Here is a 6156-nt window from a genome sequence, read left to right as displayed (position 1 = left end):
AATTATATTTATTTATTTATTATAATATTTATAAAGAAATACCCCTTGCTTTATAAATAAATAAATATTAATGACTTCCCTCTTAGTTACACTATCGAGACCCACTGTTTTGTTCTTACAATTACTTGGTGGAATAGGGTCCACCAGATCCTTGCATCAATATACTCAATCGATCTAATTCAGTCCTTAATCTAATATTTAACGATATAGAACTTTTTAATTCCTAAAAAAATGCGTTTTTGTAATTTTGAATTTACTCTAAATGCCATGTTTAAAGGAAAATAATGTTCATGCGACATGCGTAAACATCATAATATAAAATTATGATGTTTACGCATGAACATCATTTTCCTTTAAATTGCGTAAATATATTACGTAAACATCATAATATAAAATTATGATGTTTACATAATTAGTACTTTGTGATTTATATGTTAAAATTTACTTCGCTGTATCTTATTTCAATTTTTTCATTGTAGAACGTATTCAAGTTGCTGTTAAAATCTTTGAAAGTAAGTTATTATTATCAATGGTAGAACCTACATTTAATCCAATAATTATCGATGAAATTCATTGTTAAATGCTTTGATATAACAATATACCATTATGATTAAGTTAGACTTTTATAATTTATTTCCTACTTCTTGATATTAAAATATTATTTCAAGGATATTTTTAGCGTATTAGTAACATTCGTCATGTAACGTCGCGTGACTTTGTCTTCTTAAAATCTCAAATTTCTTGCGAAAATGTCTCAAATACAGTAGACACCCCCCATAACACTGTAGATAATTCCGTGTTATATGAATTCAATGTTGTACGAGTCACTTACATTTTACAAATACGTGTGCCGGGCTGTGTACGGCTCACATATTTGTAAAATCTAAGTGACTCGTACAACATGGAATTCATATAACACGGAATTATCTACAGTGTTATAGGGGGGTCAACTTTACATTACGATAGTTTGAACACATAATATATATTAAAACATATAAGTTATTTGAAAATTATGTTCTACTTTGTAATAAACACGAAAGAATTTCCCTTCGTGTGTATAAGACAAATGCTTCATTCTTATTCTGGGAAAAATTATAGAATATAATTTAAACCTACTACGCCTACTTTAATGATTATCGTATAATATAGCCTATAGAATTGTATTTCAATAATATTATTTGCTTCAATCAATATCATTTATTTGAATATAAAAAGACATTTTGATATAAAAAAAGAATAGGGAAATATTTCACTAAGGAAAGTAACACAAAACTCCATAATTTTTTCGATTTTTGCTCTAATTCCTAAACTTGTCTAATGTTTCTTTCATTAAAAAGTATTTCGGAAAAGTCAATAATTAATAACGATTTCATTTGCTGATGAAGAAACGATAAATACAACATAAAAAGAATATACAAGATTGAAATATCATGATATCAGACTATAACGCCTAAAATAATGTACTAAATAATAAAATAGTGCAGCTTTAATTACATTAATAAAGCTTATTTACTTTTCCCAGACATGTTTAATTAAAGTATAATTGTGTAAAGTGTAATTTAAAGTGTAATGAGTATGGAGTTCTGCCGATGAACGTAGACTAGTGACACGTAATGGTACGAATATTTCAGAATGCAGGGCACCAAACACTTCGTATACCTATTTAGTGATACGTAAAATGAATTTGACACTGATTTTGACTACGTTCGTTCATAAAAACAGTATTTAGCAAGTTGCAAAACCGCTTTTTGCGTTCAATAAACTGTTTTATGTTTCGTAATCATTACCGGAAAATATAACTAATAAGTCCATGACCGTGGACCTGTGAGTTACATTCTCCCATAATAATTGCAAAACAAAAAAGTTAAAGCCTTTTTCTACGAAAAACAGTTAAAAATGAAGACATTTGTGAAAACCTTTGTGTTCATTTCCGGTAGAGAATATCTCTAATTGTTTTTGAATATTTTAAGATGTTTGGTTCATTTTAACTTATTAATCCAAATTTTATTTTTAGAAACAATTCTTAAAATACACTTATCTACGGTTACTTTAAATAAATCAAACAATAAAAATCAGTAAAAAATATGATAATAAGTCTTTGATAAAAGAAAAGAAAATAATTGAAATTCTAAAGATAGAAGCTATATATCAGAACTAAAAATGAAACTTTATCAAAGTGTAGGACTCTTCTTTAAAGGATCCGGATTCGAATCCCTTACCTAAATATGCTGATCCATTCATTCCTTAACGGACATAATTATGAACGACCGCATAGTTCGCCATATGAGCCTACTGATCCATGGCATAAATTAATGAATCAACCATATTAAATTCTATACTTTTATTATATGAAATCCCAAAGCAAGCTAACTCTAAAGACCAGTCTATCTCTTCTTCTTATTCCAGATAAAAATATATCTAGGTTTTTATAGTAAAATACACTAAACAAGAGTAAATAACCAGTAAAATCTCCGAAAAAGCTAACTTAAACGTGTAATCTTGTAAATTTATATTATACTAGCGTAATTTAAAAGAATATTTCATTCTTATGGAAATTTTTTGTGTATATTTCTCTTAAATAAACTTGTAATGCATAAAAATACAATAGATTTAATTCTTTATCTGTAACTAAATCCTTATAGGATGTTGTTATCAAGAACAATATATTTCATATTAATTAATTCCATTCTCAATGTTCTTTTAAACACAATTATAACTAATAATTAATAATTTCATACATTTACTATAGACATAATATATATTTAAACACATAAATGTACACTACTTTTACATGCCGAAAATTTTTAGGCCTATATTTTTCGTAGTTTTAGGTATTTATATTATTTAGTGTTTATGGTAAAATATTTATGATTTTTTATTAAATCTTTTAAAATATTGAATTCAATTTTTAATGATAATCATAGTTATTTAATTATCCTTTTATAATTTCAAAAATTGCCTTGTAAATTTACTAACTACTTTCGTTTTCAATAAGAAAAGTATGGCTTTTTTTCTTGTTTCATTTTGTCTAAGATCAATGAAATAAGGAAAAACAACGATTTACATTCATGTTTAGATTGATTATTTTTTAGTACTCCCGGATCTTGACACCGTTAAGTTGATTTAAAGTGGATGACCTTAACTATTGCAGGATTATATATAAATCCAGTCGTAATGTCTTAAATGTAAATTTAAGAATTTCGTATATATGTAAAAATATAAATAATTGGATCAAAATACTTCGTTTATCTGTATGTTTTATGTAAAGCGTAAAAAGTACGTGTATTTATAATAATAAAATTGCATTTATTATTATAAATACACGTACTTCTACGCTTTAAATAACAAAGGAGTAATTGTTACTGTTGTACTATACTATACATATTAATAAAAATGTAAAGGAAAATATTTGTTTTTCCTGTATGATATAGTTTTTACATATAATTTTATGCTTTCTTTTATAACAATAGATAATATTAATAAAACATTAAAAGATTTCAAATATTTTTCATATATAAATTACAATGTATCGACCTATTGCTGAATTACATTCACAGTATAGTCTATAGAAGTATTAATATTTAATTCAACAGTAGTTGTGACTAAAGTACAGCTCAAGTTCGGATTAAAGTGCGACAGAAGGACAGTCGTCTCCATCGTGACATTAAATAAGCGTGTAGTCTTTATTTTCTCCACTTTTTACCCTCTTTCATCATGATTATTATTTATAAAACAATTTAATGCTAAAATTATGTAAAAAACAACATTAAAATTCACCCGTATTTTACTTTTATGACATGCCCGTTAAAATCAGGGCACCAAATCTGTTAATCCGGTCCTACCGCAATTCACCTTTACCTCTAATTATTTTGGCACAATCAGAATGAACTTCAACTCGAATACCTTTACTTTAAATTATAATTACGCTAAAAATTTACACAAAATTAGCGATAAAACGTAACTAAGATGTAAATTATATAATATATTTATATATTAATCTAGAAAATGATCTTTAAACAACTTTAAAAGTCGATTTATTAAGAAACTATGTAATGCAACATTGTAATGTTATATAATACCGATTGCATAGTTAATTTTCTTTCATGTATATTATTATTTTTAGTGAATTAATTAAATTAGATAAAATCAATCATCCTCAATTAGACCTTGACCGAAATTTCGATCGAACTGTTGATGCATTATAATTGATAGTTAGTTACTCACTGTAAATGTTCTCTACTGTCAACATAGAAATGGACAGTGTCTGTCGATAAAACTTCCGATTATTTGAAATACAGTAGCAAGTATTCAGTTGTTTTATTCATTCTGCTACTTGCGGGCTAAAATTAACTATATTATATTATATTTTCATATTGATTAGTCGTGCAAAATTATAAATCTTAGCTATAGTTTCTTTGTAAGTGACATTGTTCATAAATCGCACAGATTTGACTATAAACTCATCAAGTAAACAAAATTTGTTTTTGATAAATCAATATTTAGACATAATGAATAAAATGTTATTTGAGATATCCAAAAACTATCATAAGAATATAATTAATACTGTTTAATTTAATTAGCTGCAATAATTAGAACACGTTTCTGTACTTAAAATTAAATAAATTTTTCTGAGTTCTATGAAAATATACTTTTGTAAATTTTGTTTATTATTAATTTTAAATTGATTAAAAATCAGAATAAGAACTGTTGGTGTCTTCCATTCTAAAAGTTTTTTAAAAATTTTTTCTTCCCTGTGGACACTAAGATGACTTTTTTCTGCCATACCCATCATGGGTTAGGCCGGGTGGTGAGGGATGAGTCCCGACATATCCGGGACAGATGTGAGAATACGGACGCTATTTTTTATTTTCACACTAACTGCGTAGTAAGCGAGAGTGACTTTCGTCGTCCGAAGAGGGACCACCCCCTCCAAAGGGATCGCTTGCTTACGAGATAACTGCGTCGTTTAAATAAATATCCAATAGGCTGCAGAAAGGCGAGTGACGATGCAGAGGAGTTAGTCATGAAGGTCATCGACGAGGGACCACGATGTCCCGTGATCCCCTGTAAGTCCGATCGACCCGGCGAAAAATGATCAAATAAGTCAATGAATTTTTCTACGACGAGGGAAAGACGTCAACGAAGTCCCAGATTTTTCCCACGCTAAAGGGTATAAAAGGGGAACGATCTGACACCTCGACAGCGATCGTCGGGGAAGAGACATCGAAGTGGACTCTTCCAGCCCTCTCAGGATCTACGAAGCTCATAATCGCCGCTCCATGCAAGGTAAAAGAATAGAAATTTTTATATTCTCTCCATATATACCGGAATTACTCCTCGAAGAGAATATACAGAAGAACCCTCCGAGCGATCTCCACCAAGAAGGACTCTACAGATTAGGAGCGACGGAGCAGACGCCGTAACCGGACTTAGCCGCACGGCCTGAGAAGGACATCGCTCCACATAGCCTTCAAAGGGCACCTCGAATTTAGAAGACGACGATCACAGAGCGTTTCATCAACGCCCTATAATATGAGAGCGTTTCCTACGAGGTAAACCCTTGTCATAATTATCTCTCTCTCCAACGTGAGGTCTTTCTCGATCTTCAGCGTAAGGTTAGGATACGCGTGTGTTGTATTTATTATCTTTATGTATAATTATTTTATTTGTTTAGTAAATGTGTTATTTATTTAAACCTATGTAGTCAATTGGACACCTGGTCACGACTCCGACTCCTCCCCACTCATATCTTTTGCCCTCCTATAGCCATCCTCTGGCAGCCAAGCCGATAAGTGGGGAGAAGCTCTCACTCTACTCCCTCGGTTGCGCACACAAATGAAAATTAGGCTTCCGCGACAAAATTGCACGCAGTATAAAAAAAATCGATTATATTTTTAAAATTATACACATTATTTAATCATATAGAAAACAAGAAGCTATCATATTATTTGTTAATAAGCTTTTATTTAAGAAATTCGTAATTTTCGTGTTATATTATGCAGTATTTATCTATACATTACAGGTAGATATAGTCCTATATCTTATTCAATGATTACTTATTATGAAATAAAACAAATTAATAAGGAATTAAGATCTGGTCGACAGCATATATATATATATATATATATTTATTTATTTATTTATAAAAATAAAGTT

This window comes from Centruroides sculpturatus, unplaced genomic scaffold (genome assembly GCF_000671375.1).
Source record: "Centruroides sculpturatus isolate CEXI.00-Female unplaced genomic scaffold, Cexi_2.0 scaffold669, whole genome shotgun sequence".
Taxonomy (NCBI): domain Eukaryota; kingdom Metazoa; phylum Arthropoda; class Arachnida; order Scorpiones; family Buthidae; genus Centruroides; species Centruroides sculpturatus.
The sequence above is the reverse complement of the archived record's forward strand: the minus strand, read 5'-3'. Positions refer to the sequence as shown.